The sequence below is a fragment of the Patagioenas fasciata genome, chromosome 1, assembly GCF_037038585.1.
Source record: "Patagioenas fasciata isolate bPatFas1 chromosome 1, bPatFas1.hap1, whole genome shotgun sequence".
In the NCBI taxonomy this organism is placed as follows: Eukaryota; Metazoa; Chordata; class Aves; order Columbiformes; family Columbidae; genus Patagioenas; species Patagioenas fasciata.
Genome location: NC_092520.1, coordinates 91,247,472 through 91,271,932, shown reverse-complemented (window position 1 = coordinate 91,271,932; position 24,461 = coordinate 91,247,472). Strand labels below are relative to the sequence as shown.

The following is a 24,461-nucleotide window of genomic DNA, read 5'->3' as shown; positions in this document are numbered from 1 at the left end:
ATGGAGAAACCATAAAAACCCCGACATGCTGATAGTTATCATCACGTAAAACAAGCCTTATGTTTATTTTCCTATTAAAAACGCTATTTTTTCCAGAGCAATGGCATTTATAAGGCTTTTTTTTTGGGTTTAATTTTATTGTTTTCCAAAACCCCAGATAATGCTGTTTGCTTGGGCCTCAAGCATGGAAGCTGATGTGATATTTTTTGTGCTTTTGAGTTTTCATATCCCTTAACAAATCCATCAGTGGCTGAGATCTCTTGCTCTGTGTTTGAGTCTGTAATTATCTTACAGCCCAACAGAAGCTAGAGCTCAACTAGGAAGTTACTTAAAAAGCGTGTTTAAAACTTTGGCCGTGCTCATTTCTTAGGCGTGTGGAAACCACTGGCAATTTAAACATTTGTTTAAACCAGAAAATCCCCCCTTTGCAGTTGTAGTGTCTTTCACAGTGCCCCCCAAAATTGCGTTTCCCTTCTCTTCCCAGGGGTTCTGACTTTTGAAGCTGAACAGGTGGTTTCTTGTGTACTTGTTAGCATTTGTGCTAGATGTGGGGCATTCTCTGAAAAGCATGGGATACTCTTTGGAGTTGGGCACCTGGTAGGTTGGGCAGCTGGGGATGGGCACCCCAAGGGAGTGCTCACGGGAGCAACCTCTGTCTCCTAGCCATGTTCAGAAAAAATATTCTCCGTGTCCCTCCTCTGTCGCTTTCCAGCTATGTGGCTTTCTGGATAACACACTCAGAATACCTGGCAGTGGCTGAACGTGTTATGACAAAATGAGGTTGTGGCATGGAGGATGTTGGTCTCTTCTCCCCAGTAGCAAGTGACAGGATGAGAGGAAATGGCCTCAAGTTGTGCAAGGGAAGGTTCAGATTAGATATTAGGAAAAAATTTTCCACAGAAGAGGTTGTCAGGCACTGGAACACGCTGCCCAGGGAAGTGGTGGAGTCACCATCCCTGGAGGTGTTTAAAAGATGTGTGGATGAGGTTCTTTAGGGACATGGTTTAGTGCTAGAGTTAGGTTATGGTTGGACTCGATGATCTCAAGAGTCTGTTCCAACCAGAATGATTCTATGGTTCTGTGAAAAGCACTTGAAATAGCTCAAATAGGTTGGAGATATGCCAAGCTTTACTCTTTGCTACCCAGTCTTCCATAGACCCAGTGAGCAACCTTTGTGTTTGGTGATGGGATTTCCAGGCTGGGGTGTACGCTGAGCTTTCTGTAGCTTGTTGCCCCTTTCTCTCAGGTACTGGGTATACCCAGTTAAGCTCCAGCTTGCAGCTGCAGGTTAAGGGGCGTAATGAGGATACACTTTGCTTTAGGCATAATTTCTTTCCTGTTACAATTTTTCTTCCGTTTCCCTTTGTTTTATTTCTTCAGACAGCCTGTGTTACTGCCTAATTGAATTACTAGGTCACTTACTGGCTGACTGTGGGCCCTACAGGATTGGGACTGGTCCCTGAGGCTTAACAGTTTTGGGGGGCTCGTGTAGGCTGGCAGCCTGCTAAGTCGCTACAGTCCTGTGGGACCTCAGCAGAAAATGGCATTCCCTGCCAAACCCTGTAATGGCTGGATGAAGGAATGGATCCATTCCTTCGTTTCACGTGGCTTTTTAGATTTAGGGAGAAAAAATGTAAAAATTCTTTGGTTTAAAGTGTGCCATGCAGTGCATAGCCTCCAAGTAGGACTGGCCATCTTCTGGGAAACGCATCTAAATGTGAAACCTTAAATGCAGTTCAGATGTCTGCATAGAGATGAACAGCTCTTACTTAAAAAGTGTGCTCTGTATCTTAAACAAAACACCTCCTTGCAGTTTCCATGGTAAACTCTTCTTCATAATTGAATAACAGTCATAAATGGTTACATAAAACACAAGCAAAACGCCGCACCATAGCTGAAGGCTCCACTTGTCAGCTCTTTGTTTGTTCTTTGCGCAGGGGAGCGTGCTGGTACCTGACGGTGGGGCTCGACACGGGGCACAGCTGTTTGGTCCATCAGGCCTGCAACCCCGATTGCTGGACCGCAGCTTTCCAGAGAGGCTTCTCGCATTCGTCCAAGAGCCACTGTGTAACTCGTCTCCAGACCCATCTGCTTAGGAGAAGCCAGCTGGAGGAACCATGAAGACCTAAATCTATTGATCGGACTACACAGAGAAAAACTCAGACCATCTGTTTTAAAGGTATCTCTTTGCTGATAGTGCTGTTAAACTCACTCTTTCCAGCACTGCTACGTCCATCTAGAAGCTGTTAGACCTTTGGAAGACAAGAGACCTTGCTAAGGTGAGTACAAATGATAAGTCAGACTATGTTTTTAAAACTTCTTTTTTTTTTTTTTTTCCTCTCCTCTCTTTTTTTTCTTCAGTGACTGAGGTATTTTCAATAAAGAAAAAAATAAAGCTTTACTACTTCTGAGACAAGAACTTGGGTGCTGTTATACCTCTTAGATTTTTACAATCTAATTGTGTGCATGTCTGTGATGTTGTTGTATCCCCTTCCCCATTCCCAAGGGTTTTTATTTATGAACATTTGAGTCTTGCTTGCTTAAAATTCGTCACATGGACCAAACAGCAGTTAAAAAAAAAAACACCACTGCCACCACCAAAAAAATCCTTGGAAAACCCTTGATGTGAAGTAGACCTCAATATTTTGATGCCTGAAGTTTGGCAATGCTGTATTTTGACTGGTGGAGTTCCATGCAAGGAGGGGGCTTCTCCTCCCAGGCAAGTGGATACCCATGTCTTGCACTTGGTATGTGCATCACCAGGCCCTGCTGAGGGCTGTTCTTCTGCACCCTGCTCTCCTGCCTGGTGTGTGTCCCTGTCAGTGGCAATGCCAGAAACATGCCGGTGGATTTCCCAGCCAGAGGCAGAGATGGCAGAGGTACGGCTGTAGGCTGGTGGGACAGGGCAGAGCTGCAGGGCTCAGCCGAGTGCATGTCATGCAACTAGCCATGTGTGCAGTGGCCTTGAGTCTGCTGCGCTGACCCTACCTGTCACTGCATGACATGCTAGCCCCCCAAATCCCTGCCTGTGGGCCATGTAGTGGTGGGGGTGGGTGCTGCGTTCCGGGTTTATCACCACAAGCAATGCTGCACAAACAGGTGGGTGATGCTGAAGCGTTCCCTGTGTCCATGCGCCTTTTGTGTTGGACTGAGAGCGTGTCCAGGGGTGTTTATGTCACCTTGGAAAGACTGCATGTGACATCTGACTTGTGGATGTTGTTTTGCTGCTTCTCCCTCACTGTATCACTGCTGATTTGCAGGCAGTGGCTGCTTCTCCAGCCCTGTGCTCTTGATGCTTCCCGATTGCTGCACATATGGTGTGTGAAATTACCCGGCACTTGGTGGCCTGTGTGGCACTGGCAGTGCCAGCTAGCAGCGGGGTGGCAGACCCAGTTCTGAATTTTCCCCTCTCTTCTGGAGGGAGGGGGCAAGAGTTTTTGTTCTTTTGTTCGTTTGAGTTCATATTGGAAATAAGCCCGGTGCCTGTGTGTGGAAGGAAAAGGAAGAATGCAGGGGAGGTGACAACAAAGCCGTCATCTTGCTTTGCTCCATCCGGGCAGCAAGATGCGGTGGCGTTTCTTCCTGCTTTGGCAGTAGGTGCAAGTTGTCCCTATGCTCATGGGTTGGACATGAGCATCTCAGTGGGAAGCCTGTGACACCCGTGCCTCAGTGCGGTGTATCCCTGTGCTTTGGGCCAGTGGTGAGCTTGCCCTCTGAGAGAGGATTTGGGGTTTTCCCATGGCTGTCACTAGCCCCCATGCCTGTTCAGGTGTGTGCACCCGTTACTGCACTCTGGTAAGGCAAAGGTGGCTCTTGATGGTCCCCACTCTTTAGGGTGACTGGTCCCTACGCGTGGCACCAGGGGCTGGGTGGGGAGGGGTTTGCAGCCTTCAAGTCACTGTGTAACCCTCCCCTCTCCTTTTTTGGGGGAAGAAGAGGAGGGAGGTGGGGAATGAGAATGGATGGTGTTGCCTTCATCCATCCTGTGGCTGTTGTGGTCCCTCCACCGTGCTGCATGCCCTTGGGCAGCAGCCCTGCCAGCCTTCCCTCATAGTGCAGAGGGGCAGTGGGGCTGTCTAGGGGCTCTGGACAACGTTGCTGTGTCAGGTCCCACCCATGGCACTTTCTGCACAGCCTGAAAGCGTGGAGGCCTCGTTTGCTTCTGATGAAAGCTGAAGCCCTGCTGAAGATGGAGCATCCTCTGAGGATGCTCCTGGCCATGGACATGTCTGAGAGGGGCTGCTTTCTCCTACCCACCACCCCCCCTTTTTTTCTTGTTTTTCCTCAGGTTTTTGCTAACCATGAAGCCACTGATGTGAAATGAAGGCATGGAAATTTCATATTGTAGCAATTAATCAGCCCTCCCTAATACTTTCCAGTTGTAAATTGCCAGCGCTAACAGATGTGTGCTGTTGCAGCTGATCCTGCCAGGAGCCAGTGGTGGGTAATGTTTGGTCAGTTACCATGTCCTGGGAAGCTGTAGTGCACCCCTACCCCAGTATACCACTCTAATTAGTTTAACAGAAAGTTTCCAGTTACTAGTTAAACATGTTTTTACTATATTTTTCCCCTTCTATACTTAAGCAAAACTAAAATAGAAAAGGTGCTATATTGTCACAGGACAGCCAGTGCAACTTTCTAGGTTTTGGCTTGGTCTCTGCAGCACGTGAGAGCTGGTCAGTAAATTCCTGTTTGATTTTGGTAGGCATAGGATTATTTTTGCTGAAGGCCATACACACAGAGATCTCCTTGTCAAGGATTTACAAAAAAAAAAAAAAAAACAACCAAGAGGAATTTTCCCTTTAACAGTGTGTTGTTGCACAGAAATGGGATTTCTTGCCCTCTGGCATCCCAAAGTCAGAGACCTCTGAGTAGCAGAGGTCAGGATTTGGGGAGGGAGGGGGGTTATTGTTTCGGGTGGCATCCTGCTGATGTGACTTGTCAAGCGCAATCTGTACAAAGCAGTGCTGTTCCCCATCCGCCCTGCATCGTCTGCTGGATGTAGCTGGCTGGCGCGTTTTGATTAAAACGTTGCAGGGAGGGGAAAATAAGCGCTTTTCCTATCTTAGATTTTTAGGAGACACTTAAGGGAGTACACTTGGATGAATAAGGGCAAAGGCAAATTGCAAAAAGCACTTACTAAACTTGTCTGGGGATTTCAGCCCTGTAGTTTGTAGCGTGAAAGCTGGGCTTTTCTATAAGAAACAGCAATAAAAGCCGACAAGCTTAAAGACCCAGATTAATTTAGAAACTCTGCAGTTGTGGGAGGAGGGGTGGAAACAGAAGTGCAGCAACTCAGACTGACCTTTCCATCAACTCCACTGCGCTTCCAAAAACACTTGTGGCGTGTGAGCCACAGTCAAAGCCTGGGATCCCCCAGGCAGCAGGGGGCAGGCTGTACCTCGGACACTGGGGTACCACCTTGCTCCCCAAATGGCACTGCACCTCCCCAGGGTGGGCTGAGGCTGTCTGTCAGTCTGGCTGGTCGGCATGGCACGGCGTTGCTGAAGGAGCGGTGCTAGAATCTGTCCTGAAAGTGCTGTGCAAGGTGCAGAGGCTATTTTGCAATAGGTAGCTGGTCTTTTGTGCAACTTACAGAAGTTGGCTCGCAGTTACAGGCGCTGTCTGACGTGGATCGGTAGCTATTATAAATAACTTAATTATCCTGATGACCCAAAGTAACAAAAGAAACGGGCCTGTTCATGTCAAGCTGTGATGGTGAGTGTGGTTACTTTACTTCCCTCTTCTCCTCCCTCCTCTCCAGCATAAAGCTACAAAGTGAAAGATGATACCAGTATTCCTCTTTCCCAGGCTGCTATATACAATTGTTTCTATGATCTTTGTTTATACAGATCTATGGCAGATTAAAGCGCCTTTTAAAATCGGAGTACTTTTCTGGAGGCTGGGTGAGCCTATGTATGTATCTCACCGAAAATATTTCAGACCTCCTGGTACCTTCCATCCTCCTTCCATAACTTTACGTTTGTGCAGCTGTGCATTTTGTGTCCCCCCACAAGCTCCCTGCTGCTCTAGGAAAATTTTAACCATTTCTGCAGTCTAGTAAAGCTACAGCCAGCCTCTATCCCAATAGATACTAAGCTATATTGCCTTCAGCGGGAAGCAGGGAGGCCAGCTTATCTGTCTGCGGGGCCCTTTGGAGGGAGCTGGGCACCTTAGTGCAGGTGAATGCTCTCACACACACGTGTGTCAGCCCTTTCCACAGATCAGGAGCAGCAGGGGCTTGCAAAGACATAGCAGGGCTTCCCAGAAGGAAGCAATCCTGTGGGAAATAAAAGCTGGGTCATCTCATTCCCTATCTCATCTTTGTCAATAGGATGGATCTCTTGACTGCTAAGGATTTCACCTCCTCTTTAGCTTTCTCTGTACTGCTTCCCTGACGCAGGTCATCTTATGACCAAGCTCTCTCCTGAAGTTGTTTGTAAGGAGCTATGCATTGTAAGACATGTATCTGTTCATATGCAAATATCACACATACATATATATTATAATTTATATTTTGTATAGTGGCATCTTATCAGCTTAGGAATTTACTAGATTGCTTTGTTCAAATGTTTTTACTTGTGTAGAATGGAATATTTACTGACAAATTTCTTGAAGTCTCTTTTTCTGACATTCAGTTGATGATGGTTTAAGTAAAAAAACCTTGCTTTAGGAGCATGTCAGAGAAATACTGTTTTGAAAAGCTGTTTGGTTTCTTAGGAGCATGTGCACATGTGTTTTTCTCTTCATGATCTTAGGTTTCAATGGCATTTAAGCTCCATTTTTCAAAATTGAGTTATTTAGAAGCATTAGCCTCTTTAACGTTACCTAAAGTGAACAAGACTGTTTCATAAATTGCTGCATGTGTATACCCATGTGCATAGTATCATCCTTACAGGGCCTAAGTAGTATCTCTGTATCGCTGCAGAAGCACGGGAGCACCTTTCTGCTTTGCCTCCAGGTAGTGCAGGTGACTCGGCTGGAGCTCACACAGCAGAACACGCTGTGGATATGGAAGATTGCCAGGTTTTTGTGACTGGCCAGGGAAATCCCACTTCTGAAACAGTCCCCTTTGAAGAGGTCTTTGGGAGGCAGCTGGCAGAGCACAAAACCCTGTGTTTGGTGCTGTGGTTAAGATTTTCAAGGCAGCTGCAGTTGGAGCTCTGAATAGTTCAGCTAGGTCCTTATTTTTACTTGCCCAAATGCTTCATCGAGTAAGAGTTGTTTTGTTTCCAGAGCACAGGAGCAACAGGGGGACTGGGGCTTCAGCTCTGAACAGCACTGAAGCTCTGTGTGTTTGGTAGGAATGTGGAGAGCTTGCTGCCTGGTTTGGTGTGCTGGCCTGTTCCTTGGAGCCCTGTGTCACACACACGTACGTGAGGAATCTGCAGCCCAAAGGTAAACAAGTCAGATGGACCTGGGCCTTCATCTGAAAACTGTTCTTTCACAAAGGCATGGAGCTGGGCACTGTGTTGGCACAGAAGAACAAACTCGTGTCTCACGTGTTGCCTGGTTTGTGGTTGTTCCACCAAAGAGAGTTGCAAGCCCTGCTGAACAGAGGCCTGTGAAACGTGCCCAGAACTGTGGTGGAAGTGTCTGTCCAGCTGGATGTCTGTCAGTCGCCCGTGGCAGAAGTTTCTTCTTCAGGCTCGGTGGTCATTTGGCTCTTGGTGTCACTCCTACAGGTTACAGCAGTAATCTTTAAGCCGGATGGCTCTATGAATTTCACTTAATTCATGTTCTCTGTGGTGTTTAGATATCTCATAGATTTGAACCTTTTTATTTCAGAAATCAAAATGGAGGAAAAGAGCATGCTAATTCACTTTCAGTGCCTGGCTGTGTTGGGAGTACTCTTGGTTACCAGTGAGGGATGCTTAAGTTCGACTAAGTCCTGGAAGGCACTTTTCATTTGCCTATGAGGCCTAAGTGAGATTATTATACAAGCCTCTCCTCAGCAGTTTGAAACCTAATTAAATATTCTCTATTCTAAGGGAGATACTGTTTTAATTATGGAAGCTTTCTTCTGACATGCAAACCACTCAGCCACCAAGAAGAGTATGGCGGTTTCCTAAACTTGATCTGCACGCTTTCTTAAGATCTCAGTTTCAGTGCAAAGCTGACCAGAAGATATGGCAGTAAGGTATAAATTATACAGTCTTTTGCAGTTTGCGTCATCCAGAGCTGGTGTTTTTGAGCATTAGCACGCAAGTTTCCATTCTTCACTGTTCGTGGAGAGAATGGAAAATAGTTTATAACCGTCTTCCCTCCTCCCTTTGTCCTTTCTTTACCATCTTTGCCCTGTTAACGTTCAAAAGACATTTATTGAGCTGAAAGCTTAGAATTTGGATAGAAGACTGTTGTGGTCTTTTATAAAATACGTAAGACTATCCAGATGTGTAACAGGTTGATGTGAACCGAGGCTCCAGTAATTTTGAAAATGAGAAGATATCCATGTGTGCAGCTCCTAGAAAATTGATCCATCAGGTTTTTTTGGTGGGGTTTTGAGTATCTGGAATGATTTCCTAATTTTGCAGTAGACTTAGTGTGCAATTGAGGGCTAACTGCTTCATTTGTGTCTGCCTAATTCACTCCCTTGTGTAAAAGACAAATAATATTGATACAAGAGAGTCGTATGAACAAACGCTTGTGATTCAGCAGTGGTGCGCCCTGCGTAAGGTACTGTTTAGATATAGTTAATTCCGCCTTGGTGGCAGCAGGATGCCTTGTACAACCTTTTGAAATTTCTTTCAAGCCTGTGATCTAGGCTCCGCTGGCTGAAAACAACCATATGTGTTTCACGTAGGAGTTCAGCTGAGTCTTGATGGAAGCCCTAACCATGTTTCTGTATAGCATGGCATTTCACTTGATTTCGCACGTTACCCTGGTTAGTCATCTCTCATCTTAATTTTTCCTCCTCTCCTCACTTGCAGGCCAGATTCTGCTTAGTGGATGGTGCATATCGTTACAGGAATTTGCCCTAGCAACCAGATAAATTTCCAAAAATAGCTTATTCCGTTGTCGTAGAGCATCTCTGAACCTCAGGATGTTGTACAGCAGTCTCTCAGAGACATTAAAGGCTGTTGTTTTGTTTCTAATGGTTGGACAAAAATAAACTGTGCGGTGAGTGGACTTGACTCTGCGCACAGAGTAAATGCTATTTGAGACATGAGAGAAATTCCTGCAATGTTTACGTGCTGAAGAAAAATGCCTTTGAAGCCAAGGTATTTCTTCTGTGTATCCATGTGTATGATTTTGTTTACAGCTTGTTATCTGAACAGTCATCTGCTCAGTGAGCACCTGATCTTGAAAGATATGTAGTGCCTGGGTTGGCCATGCCAGGTTTGAAGCTATCAGCTTAAGTGGCTGCTCTTGGGCCTTTGGCCCATGGTACCTGGAGCAGCTTGGCAGCAACTTCCTAGGCTGAGGAGTGGGATGGCCAGTTAACGAGATCTTTCCCTGCTGGGAACATGGGTATATAAGGCTCTGCTGCTATTTGTTTTTTTGTGGTAGTTGATGCAGGAAATTTTTTAAGGAATATTTTCAGAGTGTGGCCATTTTCTTTTCCCTGTCTCTCCAGTCTGAGAAATTTCCAGTATTTGGGTTACCGTTGCATTTCCGTAGCGCTGCAGGAGCATGAGAATTTAGAGAGATGTGTTCAGCTGCCCATCATCTTGTGCTGTGGTAGTGCTTTTTGCAATGGTTATCTTTTCAGTGCTTTTGGAGGGCATTCTGCAGTCTGGCGTGTTGTTATATTCCCCTTTTCTGATTATCTGCTTCAGTTATCCTCCAAATCCTTTCCTCTAGCCATCTCCTTTTTGCTATATTTAAAGCTATCCCTTACAGCTCATATATTTTTTTAGAAAAATCTTTCCCTAGATGTTTTTCCTCTTAATGCAAACTCAAAATGAGGAATTTTAAATAACATGACGTCACCTCTGCATTTTATGCATAACTTTAATTGAAGTTGCATTGAAAATGTAAATGCTCTCCTATAAAACCTGAAAAAATCAGAAATGTTCTTGCTATGCTTGGGTTTAAAACTGGATCTGAATTAAAGAAGGACTAAAGAAGCTGCTCTGGACTTGAATAAGGAGCATCGCATTGGCAGTGATCAGAGGGCTTGGCTGGAAAGTGGGAGCCCAGGTTCAGGTTCCTGCTCTTCCCAAGACATGTCCAGTCCTCCCAGTTGAATCGCCATGGGATGAATGGGTCTTCTGGGATTTCTCTTCTCCTTTGAAAAGAAACATCCATCCCTCAACTGAAAGACTTTTCATATATTAAAAAAAAATCTACCTCTTGTTTTCTGGTATATTTTTTGACAGTCACCTGCTTCTTTGCCTGGAGGGGCGCAGCAACTTGAACCTCCAGGTTGAGTCCATGTGGCTCTGTCTGTGAGCAAAAAAGCTGAATTGATGAGTATAATGATACAACCAATTGCAACGTGCATTTCAGAGAGCAGGGAGGAAAAGCAATCATGGAATACACTGTGCTGAAATGCTTGAGTGTGAGGCTTGTTCTGCAGTCACAGAGCTTATTTACTCCACAGATTTCCCACTGCCCTGTCTCCGAGGGGCAGCCATATTTTGGAGGAGTGGTTTCTCTTGCCTGGGCTTGCTTGTGCGCTAAGGTAAACAGCTGACAAGGTAACATGACTGTTTTAAACAGCTTACCCTTCATCTTGAATGAGAAGAACAGGTGTGTTCAATGAAAAAATACAGGCAAGATATGCTAAATACTGGCTTCTTTTTAATGTCATATGAATGAGTATTATACCAAATCCATTTTTTATCATGCCCATATGCTTTTTTGTTTTTATGGTAGACTTCGCCAAAGAGTCAGCTGGTTCTCTGGACGTTTTGCTGAGAGGGCTCTTTGGCTTTATCTGATATGAATTATTGAATGTGAATTTCATGGTGCAAAAGGATGACAGTGAGAAGTGACATTATGGGCTTGGACCAAAGCCAAGTGACATCCATGGAAAATTCTTGAAGTTGCATTGGTGGGTCTCTGTTGTGTCCAAAACAGCTTAATTTGTTTCACGGTTACCACTGTTAAATAGCTTTTAGAAGATATAAAGAATGATGAGTTTATGCTCATTTTTTTATTCAGTGTGCTAGGTCTGGGTCAGAAGAGCATCTGCTGTTAGGAATTGAGGGAGACAAATGCATAGTACATGAGGGCTTTGCTTCTGATTTGATCAAACTGTACCACGCAATCTTTTCTTACTCCTCTCTGCAAAACTAAAATGTTCCTTTCGTACCATATGCTTATTAATCGATCTGTATTCCTTTAAAATACAGCTTTCACCTGTTTAAAAATACAAAGCAGAACAAAAAACAACAAAAATCCAACCCCAAACCCAAAAGTTAATTAAAACAGTGGCAGATAATCCATTTTGAATGTGTGTTGACATGCAAGATGTAGGTTCCCTGGGGGCCAGAAGTTACGTAGATTGTTAGTACAGAAGATGGAGGACTGCTCAGATTAAAGTGGGGTGCCAGACATTGATTTGCTTGTATGTATGTGGAAGAGAAAAGACAATCATCAGATGTAATATTTACACTGAATTACACAGAGAGGGTTTTTCAATTATTTGTATTCTCTAGTGTGTTCTTGCCATATGTGTTTCATTTCCAGACGTTTATATACATTATCTGCTTTTCATTCCAAACAATATAACATTTATTACTAGTTTCACGAGTTGTTGTTTCAAGGGGGAAAAATCTGTACAAAGCTGCCTGTAACTTTGAGTTCTGCTCTGGCACCATACCATACATACACAGCGTATACCATCTGCATCAAAGAGGATGATAAAAAAAAAAAAAAGGCATATCAACCAAGTTACTGTGTAGTTGTCTTAAAGTCATTCACAGTCCTGAAAATCTTTTTGAGGAGTGTTCCTGATGCTTTGTTGTTGGTTGGTAAGATAGCTTTTAACCCTTAACACCTCTCCATACTGTAGGGAGAAAATGAGGCTCATGTTTTCAAAGTGATGATGTGCATGTTCCTGCTCTGCAAGTTATGGTGAGAGGCAGCCCTGGTGCTGCTTTGGGGACCTGCCCCCCCCACCCCTCCTGGAAAAAGCCCCTGTGTTCTGCTGCTCCACAGCCAGTGCTGGGGATGGGATTCAGCCCTGGGAAGAATCTATGGACGCCTCTTGGTGGTCCCTCAGGTCATGCAGAGCTGCACTGTCCCCTCCCTGAGCACCACATGGACGGGTCCTGGGCGAGAGAGGGCAGCGGTGCCACGGTCACTCCTCTGCAGGAACAGGGGTGCGTGCACGCTTTACGTGGAGCAGCCCAAGAGGTGCTGGATTAAAGCTGGGCTCTGAGGACATGGAGGTGGGCATCTTCTGCACCAGAGAGTTTGTAGGGTCCCTTCTCTGTCTCCTCCCAGCCTTCTTCCCCAAGATGGGAAATGACATTTCAAAAATGAAATGACAAGGAAACATTCTGGGGCACTGCAAAAGGAAGCTTCTTGATGAAGAATTACGCTGTCTATGGGTTGTGTGCTTGCAGACTTAGAAATGATGGATAGAAAGACTGTACTGGACATAATTATAAAGAAATAGAGGAACCACTGCATTGCTATAACGTTGTTTTCCATGCTCACCTTTTTTTTTAAAAAAAAATAAATACTTGATTGTTGCAATTGATTGCAATTGTGAGAGCTAATTTTACTGTATAAATTTTATAATGGAAGCCTGCCAAGTGTTTGTGTGATGGAGGATTAACAACTGCACAGAAGCTGGTACCAGAGTATGCTTGTCTTTCTTTCTCTACCAAATGTTGGCAACCCTTTCATGGGCAGATATATTTGTATATAGCCAGTTTCCTCAAATAAGAAAATTCAACCAACCCTCCTGTGAAAACAGAAGAGCTATTTAGAGTACTGTGATGAGTTTTAAGAAAAAGCTGAATTTATTGCTGATGATAAAGTGGTTGTTGCCTTAGCTTTAGGACAAATAACAAAACCAATTGAGTTCACTTTTAAACTTTGCATGGTGGAACAGAGGGTAAACAGTGTTTTTCCAGCCTTAAGAAAATCATACAATATGTTTAGATTATGAAGTTAAAGATCACCATTTGGGTATATAGATCTGGGCCCTTAGAAAATGTCACTGCAGTTTTCCTAGCAACGTGGTCCAATTTCCGTGAAGCTCAATGTCGGGACTTGCAGGGAAAGGAGATTTAGTCGCCACAAGATAAAAATCAAATATTTATTTCCGAGTGAAATGTTAATTCAGGAATAAATTAGCTTTCCACATCCACATTTTTATATATCCTGGGTTCAAGATATCGTAAATTTGGGGCTGTTTTGTAGGGCTTTCCTCTTCTTCCCAATTGCATTTGTCCAGAGGAAACATTTGAAGTGGTGAAGAGAATGTGAAGAGTTTGGATGGGTTTGTGGTGTTTAAGGCTTTTTGGGACAATTTTCATATGGATTGAAAATGGATACTATAAAAAAGCTCATCTAATAGATTAGTTTTGGTACTCAAATTATTAGGTGAGCTTACTTAGGCAGTAAAACTAATTGGAACTCATGTCATATTTCTCCCACAGGTTTTTGGTGTCTCCTCTCATTGTTTTATATACTGTCATCCCAGTTGTGATTTGTCTTACATGCTTGTTTAAAAACAAGTTACATTTTCAGGCTCCCAGTATACAAACATTTTTCTTGGTCATCCTTCCAGAGTTATTCACAGATGTAAGCTTTGGCAAAGTCAGGGCCAAGAATGATGATAGGTGGAGGATCCACCTTCTTGAACCATCAGCTTGCTCTTCTTTTTTTGTTTTGGGCATTTTTAGTTCAGCTCAGTGCCATATGGGTTTTACTTAAGGAGATAGCTTGTCCTTGCAAAGCATCTTTAAAAAGGATAGAACAGTTTAAATATGTTCAAGATAATTAATTAAAATGCCTTTCAATTCAAAGGGAATGAGAGGTTTTTTTTTTTTTTCAAAATAAAGCTCCAGCCTTGTGAAACATTTTGCATCAATTACAAAAGGAACTTCAGTACATTTTTCTAAAATGAGGAATGAGCCAACTGCATCTGCTAGGTGTGGGAGTGACATTTCAAAATCCCACTGACAGTTGCATTATCAAACTAAACATCTCTCTTACTGCTGCTAACTGACTAACTCCCCACTCTCTAGGGGCAAAATGCTGGTGGAAGGCACAGGTGCCTGAAACAGGACAGAGCCCACCATTCTCTACCACGGTAAAATTTGCTTTCTACAGGAGAGCGAACTTCAGAGCTGCCTGTCCTTATCTACACCTCAGCCGATGCCAAGAGGGGTTCCTGAATTTAGTTTATGGGATCTATTTGGTGATGACGCCTTTGTCTTCCCGGCACCAAAGAGGCAAGCGTGACACTTGGCGTTGCCGTGATGCTGGTGGATCCGGTAGCCGCAGTCTGCTCCTGTGGGTCTGTGCTGGGATGGGGCTGAGGGGCTCAACTTCCAGCCCACACGCCCGTCTCCGGTTTGTGCACCCCTGGCCATGGCAGTGCTGGTCTCTTCAGGAGACCTAATGGCTGTCAGAAATACCTCATGTAAATAGCATGTTTATGTAACTCAGCCCTCCTTACCCTATCAAAAAGGACTGAGGAAAGGGAAGAGTATGAAATATTTTCTGAGTGTTGAGGACTTTTACTGTTGATTTATATTTACAAGTTTTTTTTTCTGGTGATACAATAATTATACATTGTACTATAGTTGTTTCTCAGTCCTAAGCACAGTCATAGTTATCTACATGTTTACATCACAGTTCTCATTGGTAGATTACTAGGTGCGTTGCAAAAGAAGACCGTTGATGTCATATCTGCTTTAATGGGAATGAATGGTGATTTTTTGAGAAGTGAAATGTCATAGCAAAAGTCACACTGTGGCACTACAGCAGAGCTGTAGGCTCTGCTGAATGCTGTCAAGTGAGCAGTGCTGTTTCCAGTTCTGTCTTCATTATTTTGTTTGCAAAAGATGACAGAATTGTAGAATTGTCAGGTTAGAAGAGCTCTCTGGTCCCACCTCCCTTTCAAAAAGCATTAACAAGCATTTTTGTGTGTGTGTGTGTGTGTGTGTGTAAACAGTACTCTGATGCAGGAACATCATGCATATTGCTGTTGTTTGCTGTTGCGAGTGTTCTGAGAGGATATTTTTGCTGCACGGGTCTGAAAGTGATGTGCTTAGTCTTGTGCAAACTCAGATCTTGCATCTCTATTGTAGAGAAAGCAATAACATGAACTGAAAGAAGGTGTCTTTGGAGAAACTGATGCAAAGAGTGAGTTTGAAGGAAGAGAAGGGCTGGGTGGGCACAGAGAAAATAATATTGGCAAGGTAGCCAAGAGGACAGTAGAATGCCAGGGCCATGGACAGAACTGGGAGACCAAAGGAGCAGTAATGAAAAAGAAACAGTACTATCAGAGAGGCTGATTTGAAGGCAAAGCTAGAAATGGAAACAGCATTTGCTGCAGAAGTTGCCCTCTTTGATCCATGTGATACGTAGATTCATAGGACCATGAGGACAGATCACTGGTGGTTGTCATCTGCACTTGGTGACGATCGTGTGCACATGCAGCTCTCTGTCCAGGAATCCTTGGGAATCTCCTTTGAGAGCGGATCTGCTGGAGTTACCTGTGAAAGCAAATTCATGTTGCTGAGAGCATAGACGAGCTTGTTCAGCCCGGAGGCATTTCTGCAAGGGCTGCTGTTGCATCGGAGAATTGCTCGCAGAACAGAAACCAAAGCCAAAGACCCTGATCCAGTCTGGTCTCCTGCATGTCAGCGATCATGATGCGTCACATACCTTCTTCTCCAGGCCTGCAGTGCTTCAGTTCAAGTTGCAGCATGTTTCTTCAGTTGTTCAGCTCCTTTTGCCATGGCCTCGTTTGATGAGGGTCTGCTGTGCCCCTAGGTGAGACCCTCCAGCACCGCATTACTTCTGTGCTAAAAATGTGTCCTGGGTCTGGCATGCCTACGGTAACTCTGGAGCTGCCATTTCAATGTGGTAACAAGGCAGGAATCTGATGAAAGGGTTTGTGGCTGCTGCTGTCACTGTCTCATTGCCCAATGCCTGTGCTGGGGTGCTGCTCAGAGGCCCTCTCAGAGTCAGGGCCGTGCAGGCACGTGGCTGCTGGAGGAATGAGGCCGGGAGGGGCCATGGCTGGTGCGAGCTGTGAGACAGAGGCCGCCAGGGACAAGCTGGGCCGTGGGTGAAGGAGAAGGTGAAGAGCAGGCACCTTGGGGAGATGCAGGAGGAGGGCAGAAGGAAAGCAGACACAGCCGTGGCGTGTGGCTGGCAGCCAGGCGAGGGGAGGAGGGCTGCGTGTGCAGTCGCCGGTGTCTGGATTCAGGTATAAGCTGTGTTTTAAATAAAAGCGCTTGGCACACACGCAATGGCTATTTTTTCTTCCCTTCTGGGGCTTTTATATATTCCTAAGCTTTACAGTGTTTGAATACCACAGTGCAGTTAATAGCCCTGGGTGACTGGAGGGAGTAGGGGTGGGAGAGGGCATGGGGATCAGTGCTGCTTGGAGGAGAAGACAAAGACTGGGTTTGTGGGCTGGTGGGAATGAGCCAGAAAAGAGAGAGAGGGGAAGAGGATGAGGAACGGGTGCCGGAAGCAGTGGGTCAGGGGTGAGGGGCTGTGAAAGGCGCACCTCGGGATTTGGCTCGTGGGGCAGAGCAAACAGTGCGGTTAAAAGAGTTCGTGATGCTGCGAGGGTGGAGAGAAGATGCAGCTCAGCAGAATAAGCTGGGATTATTCCTAGGCACCTTGTAGCTTTTCTTTTTCCTTTTTTTTTTTTTAATTAAACTAAAATTTCAGTAGGGCAATGTTGTTAGTGGAACTCAGGCTTGGTTAATGGAAGTGGCTTGTTGTGGGATGAGATGCTGCGCTCATAGGACAAGATTTGGATGTTCCTCATGGGTGCTGAAGCCAAACCAGCAATCCAATCTGCCTTAGAAGATCCTCGGGAAGAACACGGGACTGTTCAGAGAAGCACTGATGGTGTTGAGGGAGCATGGCGCAGGCCAACTACAGCTTGCTCCATGTGTCTCTGAGCTTACTTTTTAGGAAAAAAACCACTTTCTTGAGCATATGAGTGATTTTTATTTATTTATTTTTAGTGCTCTAAGACTGAGTTGCCCATGAAGAGGACAGTATTATTCCACCTCTTCCTTTAGTGGGCTCTGTGTTCCTATTGCCTTGCTTGTGTCAGTACCTGCACTCCCAGGCAGGCCATGTGGCTGAAAAATTAGCTGGTTTCATCAGGTGTGTTTTTGGGCAGCTTGATTTGACTGACATGCTCAGATGGCAGCTATGCTTGGATGGCATAAAGGAGTCAGTGGGAATCACAGAATGATTGTGGTTGGAAGGGACCTCTGGAGATCATCTAGTCCAACCTACCTGCTAAAGCAGGTTCACCCAGAGCAGATTGCACAGGAATGTGTCCAGGTGGGTTTTGAATGTGTCCAGAGAAGAACACTCCGCAACCTGTCTGGGCAGCCTGTTCCAGTGCTCTGGCACCCTCAAAGTAAAGAAGTTTCTCCTCATGTTTAGGTGGAACCTCCTGTGCTTCAGTCTGTGCCTGTTGCTCCTCATCCTGTCATTGGGCATCACTGAAAGGAGTCTGGTCCCATCCTCTTGACACCCATCCTTGAGATATTTATAAACATTGATGAGATCCCCTCTCAGCCTTCTCTTCTCCAGCTCTCTGTTTCTCCTCATACGAAAGATGCTCCAGGCCTCAAATCATCTTCATAGCTGCTGCTGGATTCCCTCCAGTAATTCCTTGTCCTTCTTAAACTGGAGAGCCCAGGACTGGACACAGTTCTCCAGATGTGGCCTCCCCAGGGCAGAGTAGAGGGGGAGGAGAACCTCCTTTGACCTGCTGGTCACACTCTTCTTAATGCACCCCAGGATACCATTGGCCTTCTTGGCCACAAAGGCACATTGTTGATTCATGGTCAACCTGTTGTCAACCAGAACTCCCAAGTTCTTCTCTGCAGTGCTGCTTTCCAGCAGGTCCACCCTAATGTGCAGCCCTGGGTCGTGCTGTCCCTTTCATGGTCTTGGTTTGAACTAATAGTGAAAGTGTACCCTGAGTGACATCTCCTGTTCTTCAGTTTTAGTATTACTGTTGGTGGGGTGATGAGCACAGACAAAACGACTTTGCCGATCCCGTTTGTCTTAATCCTTCTGTTCCTCTCAGTTTATGTTCCAGTTAGAGCTCCTCCAGTGGAGCTGCTGCAAGATGAGTCAAAAGCATCTGTAAGTGCCATTATTGCACTAATACTTGTAAATAAAGGGCATGTTTCTCGAGAGCGCTGCCTGCTTCGTGGGCTGTCCCTGGGCTGCGACGTCAGACCTGCTGAGAGCTGTGTATTTAGAAAGCCGGGCTGATGTTCTCACGGAGATAGAGCTGCCTTGCTGGTAAATGCTGTGCAGCCGAGGTTTAGACTTGCCAATGGTGACTAAACTATGAGTTGTCAAGAATGTGTTGGAGGCGTGATATGAGGAAAAAAATAGGATGAAGTAAAAAGCAGGTCTTGGGCAAGACCACAGAAGCAGGTACTGCGGTGAAAGAAAAAGGCTATCCCTGGCAGGTGAATGGCAAAACAGCATTAAAATGGGCATTCAGTATTTGAGGTAGGAGATGATGATTCAGGAAATGTGTATATATATGTATTGTGGAGGATAGGCCTGTAGGAATAGTGCATTTGGAATAAATGAAACAGAAGTGTTTTGGCTCTTAATTACTTTTATGCAAGAAGTGGGCGTGTTGCTGAGACCTGGCAGCAGCTCGATGGTGGCTCAGTTTGCTGACAGAAGCAGTGAGTTGGCATGTGTTGGGCACAGGAAGGGCCATGGGCAGCGGGCAGTGCCCGCGGGGTAAGGACGTGTGTGTGGGCTTTGGGGATCGGGGCCTGAAGAAAGCAGGACGGGGGCTTTCCCCCTGCCATCTGGTGTGGTTTTACCTCAACACTCCAGCCCCAAATTTTAGGGCAAGTCACTAAATTATAGAAGGTGGGTTTTTCTACCCACGCACATGTCCGTGTTTCTTGTCCTTTCCCCTCTTTTTGTTCTCCCCTTCAACTACTCAGTTCTAGACAGGCTCTTTGCCCGCGTTAGGCTCGTACTGCCTTCACTTCTGAAGCCACCCAGATCCTTACGAGCGTGACACAGGTTCCATCTGCTCTGTGCTTCTTGAGAGGGGAATCAACAGACCATTTGTGCAAGTGGTCTTTTTGATAGCATCGCTTAGCGATGGGATACTGGGGAGACAGCTTAACTGGCTCTTTCCACTGCACTTCAGAGGGGCGGCTGTTCAAAACTGAGCTGGGAAGCTTGATAGGGTAGTGCAAGCTACATGATGGCTGCTTTTTTTTTTTTTCTAGATTTGCAGCAAGATAGGAGAAGCATTTGGACGTGACCTGTCTATAGCCTGAGATAATTTCTGCACTGGCAAACACGGAAAGAGATAAAGCAATGGAGAGCTAAGAGCTAAATCTCTTCTGTACAAATGCTAGGAGCATATGTAATAGGATTGTTGAATTGGAGTTACATGTTTTCAAGGATAAGTACTGTATGATGATACCTTACTGTGGCAGCCATTCTTAAATCAAGAGAAGAGGACTGGGGATTTACAGTAGTTGTTGGGGACACTTTGAGGGGTTCACTATGAGCTTGGGAATAGCAAAAGAGAAGACAAGACCTTTGCGGATAAGACAAAATGGATCCCTCAGAAGGCTGGAGCTCTGATTGAAGAGAGTCTTGGGAGGAGAAAATAGGAATGCTCTGACCTCAGTATAGTCAGGTATCACAGATTTTTCTTACAGAAAATGCAAAGGTAAGGAAACCGTTTGTAGATCTTCTAGCCACACGTAGTTAAATTCACATGGAAAACCTTAAAATCTTTTTAAAAGTTTTCATTTCTTTTTCTGTGGACCTTTCAAAAGACACATTAAAAACTGTGTGTATCCCAATCTCTGTGTTAAACATATTGTATTGAAGCTACAGTTTTAAGCAAGCTAAACTTAGAAGATGTCAGAACTGAGGTTGTCTGCCTAATCTTACTGTTCTGATGCAGTGTTTAATTACAGGACATCTCCTGCCTTGCCTGCAGCACGTTTGCTTGATGGTGACAGGCACACAGTGAGGGATGCCTGCAACCCTGGTTTTGTTGCTAGAGGGACTCAAGAATGGAGAAGAGGAGCAGGCTTTTTGTTGCTATTGCTCTCTAGTTTGGGAATCCGTGGCTCTGCTTCTCCTGCCGACTTGCTGGCCTAGGGGGATAGAAGTCTGGTCTGGTTCTGGCTTGTGGTCTGTGTGTCTGTCACTCATGCTGTTCAGCCCCATGCCAGGTGAGAGAGGGAGATGCCTCATGTCAGAGGGAGCTGATTTTGGGGCAGCCCTCTGTAGCAGGGCAGGGGCTGGCTTTTGTGGACCGGGAGAATGGTTTTGGCATACATGCTCCATGAGACCATGAGAACTACTGGTGTTTGGTGTGAGCATGCCCGAGGAGACGGTCTGCACCGAGCACATGGCGACTGAAGTGCTCCAAAGCTGCTGCTGACCCAAGCGCTGGCCTGAGGCCAACGCAGCCTCTGCCCAGGGCCTCCCACACCTCTCCAGAGGCGGTGAGAAAAATGGGAAAGTGCCTGGCCCGGCCCTGGATATCGACGCAGATTTTAATCGTAGTGGAGCGACAGTTCTGCCCATCATTAGGATTCACGCCAGCATGTTTTAAGGCTTCCAAGCTGATATCCTTCGTGCACTTGTAGTAGATAAAACTTCCCAGAAAGGCTGATAATCTACTGCCGGTCCTGCCTGAGCTCCTTATAGATACAGTGCCTCTTCTGCCCAGTCTTCCTCGCTCCATGAGGTGTGTGTGGGGGGGCACCCTATTTTTAGCCGAGTTTAGGCCTCTTCACAGGGAAAGCATTTCTTTCTTGAAAAACTGGCTGTACTGAGAGAAAGCAACAACCAACAGAAAGTAAACAAGATGTTTTGGTAAATGGCCGAATGGCTTTGTCCTCACACAGCGACTGGTGGGAGCTTCTCTTAGTCTATGTGAAGGTGGATCAGGACCTGGGTTGCTATCTACAACTACCTGAAAGGAGGTTGTAGCATGGAGGGTGTTGGTCTCTTCTCCCAAGTAGCAAGTGATAGGACAAGAGAAAATGGCCTCAAGTTGTGCCAGGGGAGGTTCAGATTGGATATTAGGAAAAAATTCTTCACGGAAAGGGTTGTGAAGCGCTGGGACAGGCTGCTCAGGGAAGTGGTGCAGCCCTGGAGGTGTTTAAAAGGCATTTAGAGGAGGTTCTTAGGGACATGGTTTAGTGCTAGAGTGAGGTTATGGTTGGAATCTATGATCCTGAGGTGTCTCTTCCAACTGAAATGATTCTATGATTCTATGAATATTTGAAGATGCTGCCTAATGCCTGATGAGGCCCCTGTTCCAGCCTTGCCACCTTTTGCCCTGGGTGGCTGCGCTGAGAAGACTGACAGCTTTATTTCTAGTTCAGCTAAGGGGATTGCTACTGTTTCTTGTTTTTTGTTGTTGCAGTTGCTAATCCTGCTGGCAGGCTGATCGCTTGGGTGTGTTCTTAGCTTTTGGTTTTGTTTACTTTTTGATGAAAATCCCCTATTTATGTTTTTTGTTTTGATTTTTCCCCTCCCCATCCCTGCTATTGCTTGTGTGAATAAATTGCAAGATGCCATGCCTTAACCTGCAGCTTTACTGGAGCCTTACTTTACCTGCTGAATAGTGAAGGGAGATACTTTTATATCTGTGAGCGGGTTCCTGGGAGATGAGAGGTGTAGCTGTCTGAGATGTGGATCCGGGCCCCAGATCTGCCACTGGGGTGAACTGTTGTCCCTCCGGTGTGACTGGTGGAGCTCATGCAGAGTTTTGTTGATGCTTGTGGAGCAACCCTGGCTCAGAAGTTTTTGTCTGAGAACTGCTGCATGGGGCAATGCTGAGGGATTCGGGTCTTTTGCTCTTGGCAGCTCCCTCCCCTCTTTTTCAGCTGCATTGCTCCTTGACCATAACTGATATATTGTCAACTAGCGAAAGACCATTCACATTGAATTATGGATGCATAAAACAGCGGCGGGCTTTTAATTGGGTGGCTATTCAGAAAGCAGGTGCTTCCTCTCGGGGTTTAAGTTACCAAATTCATCAGGGCATTTCAACTTCGTGCATTTTAAATTCCCTGATGCTAAAGAACAAAGTCATTTTCTCAGCTTTGGAGGCTGACATCTGCTTACAAGGATTAAGCATGTTCCTGTAGCAGTGGGCACGGATTTTCTTTGTGAAAGGGGATATATTGAGGAGAGTATTAAACCCCAGTACAAGTTCCTGTACTGGGATGGAAATTGCTCTGCAGGTTGGAGGGAAGCATGTTGGAGCTTGCTTATTCATTTGGCAGATGTCTGCTGACGTTACATCATCTTCAGCGCTTAGAGCCTGTGAGGGTTTTGAAAGGGCTCAGTGCGTTGTGCTGGGTCGAGTGGCCACAGGAAGCTTTCTTCTCCACCTTTCTTGTTTTGGGGGAGAAAAACAAACAAACAAAAAAAGCACTACAAAAAAACCCCAAACACAACAAAACCCAAACCATTTTAAATAATGAGCCATCAGCAAGCTCTCCCTCCACTAACCTGTGTTTTGAGGTGAAGAGGGCTGGCTGGAAGAAGGGCAGTAGAAAATCTCACTTGGATGGTGCTCCAGGAGTTGACAATCAACACGTTTCCAATCTCTGAATGGTGTGCAGTGATGATATTTGCTGGGGATAAGTGACCATTTACTACTTTAGTTGGATAGGCATTCTAGAGGTTTATTTTTTAAATGCATTCTGTTTTACTACTTTAAACCTATGTCAGTGATGTCCATTTATTATTTGATGAGATCCAGACTAAACCAAATTTAGCCCCCAAGTGTAATTTTGCTGACAGCATGCAATCAGGAGCCAAGCTTTTTATAAAGCTTAAGATCAATAGAAATAGTACAATTAACTAAACACAAGTCCAGTGGAAAGAGCTGCTTTTAAACAAGTGAATGTTCCCTGCAGGAATGGCAGCCCCAGAGACTGCAACCCCAAGCACCTGGAGCTGACTGACTGTGAACTAAAGGGAAAGCAACTTAATTGGGTTTTGTGGCTCTGGCAGAATATAAACAGCAACAAATAGTGAGGAACAATTTGGATTTGAATTATTTCCCTCCTTGCATTAATAGGTTGAGGTGATGTTAGTAATAAAAGTCTGGCCAGCTCTTTGGCTGCTGTAGTTTGGCAGAGGTCTGTTGCAGGTAATGAGGGTCATGCAGATTAACACCAGCTGTGTGCATCTGGCTTGATGTTTGTAGTTGACCTGTTGATCTTTCTCTTCCATTCCAGAAGCTACGCGAGACAACAAATGTTTCTCTGCCTCTCTACTTACTTCGGTAGCACCCTCATGTGAGTAACAACCAGAGTGGTTTTGGTAAAGCCATTTACTGCTGTGTCTGTTCCCAGCTCCTGCCCACCCCCCTTCTGCTCTGTTAACTTGTCTCCTTGTTTCTCTGCCCTAGGATAATGCTCCACAGCCTGCAGAGGAGAATGAGTGGTCTCTTAGAAATAAAAATGTTAAGGCTTCTTTGAAATATACAATGTAGTACATAGTGAAATGTTTATACAAAAAAAATCATGTCAGCAGCTGCATGTTTTATCAAAGAAAGTATATGCAGAAGTGTTTCTAGAAACATGACAGCACTAAAACTGGAGAATTGATCGCTAACCTTTCCAAAGATACAAAACTGATTAAACAAAAAAAAAAAAATGCCCCTGAGGCAGCTTGTAACTTGCAATATATGTATGACCCAGGCTTTTAAAGGCTCCTCTCCTGCCCTCATTCTTCTGCGCACTTCCTCCATGTGGTCACTCCAAATTGCTGCCAGCTGGCTTATTTGTCATGTGTGTTTGTTTGTGCTGCTTCTAATTTTTGACCTTTCAAAGAGACAGACAAAATCTGTGGCTTATGCAAAGCTTTGAATTTGCAGCCAGCCTAATAGTGGGAAGGAAAAATACCGGGAGTTGAAACTGCAGAAGGGAACATTTTCTTTTCTTTAGTGCCTCACTATTGACCATAGACCCTAGCGTGCCTATAAATGAGTCGAAGCCTTCCCTGTTGTGTCTGAGGTTTTCTTACCTCCTTCTACCCTTATTTCAGATGTCAGGATAGGTTCCTTCTGGTGTGTTTACAGCTTAACAAATATGATCCTTTTTGTTTCTTCCAGGGTAAGTTTTTTTTAGAACTGAGTGGTTTTGTAGTATGGTAGCTTCACACATATAAAAAGAGAACAAAAAATTGATTTAAAAAAAATCAGCATTGTAGACAAAGAAGAATGAAACTGGAAGACTGATATATCATCAAACTGAATGTGCCAATATTCAAATACACAGCAGAACAGTCGTTTAGCAGAAAAT

At 45.0% G+C, this 24,461-nt stretch overlaps 1 protein-coding gene across 15 annotated transcripts in view; it reads left to right on the top strand.

Moving 5' to 3' along the window:
- The window catches only part of TIAM1 (TIAM Rac1 associated GEF 1), a 196,467-nt gene that overhangs the window by 37,042 nt on the left and 134,964 nt on the right, over window positions 1–24,461 (top strand). For 13 of the 15 annotated variants that reach the window (XM_071810375.1, XM_071810364.1, XM_071810369.1 and 10 more), the window contains 2 exons: window positions 1,938–2,279; window positions 23,394–23,453. The gene's annotated coding sequence lies outside the window, so the exon portion shown is untranslated. The remainder of the gene's footprint in view (window positions 1–1,937; window positions 2,280–23,393; window positions 23,454–24,461) is intronic. The other 2 variants (XM_071810357.1, XM_071810351.1) reach the window with 1 other exon arrangement.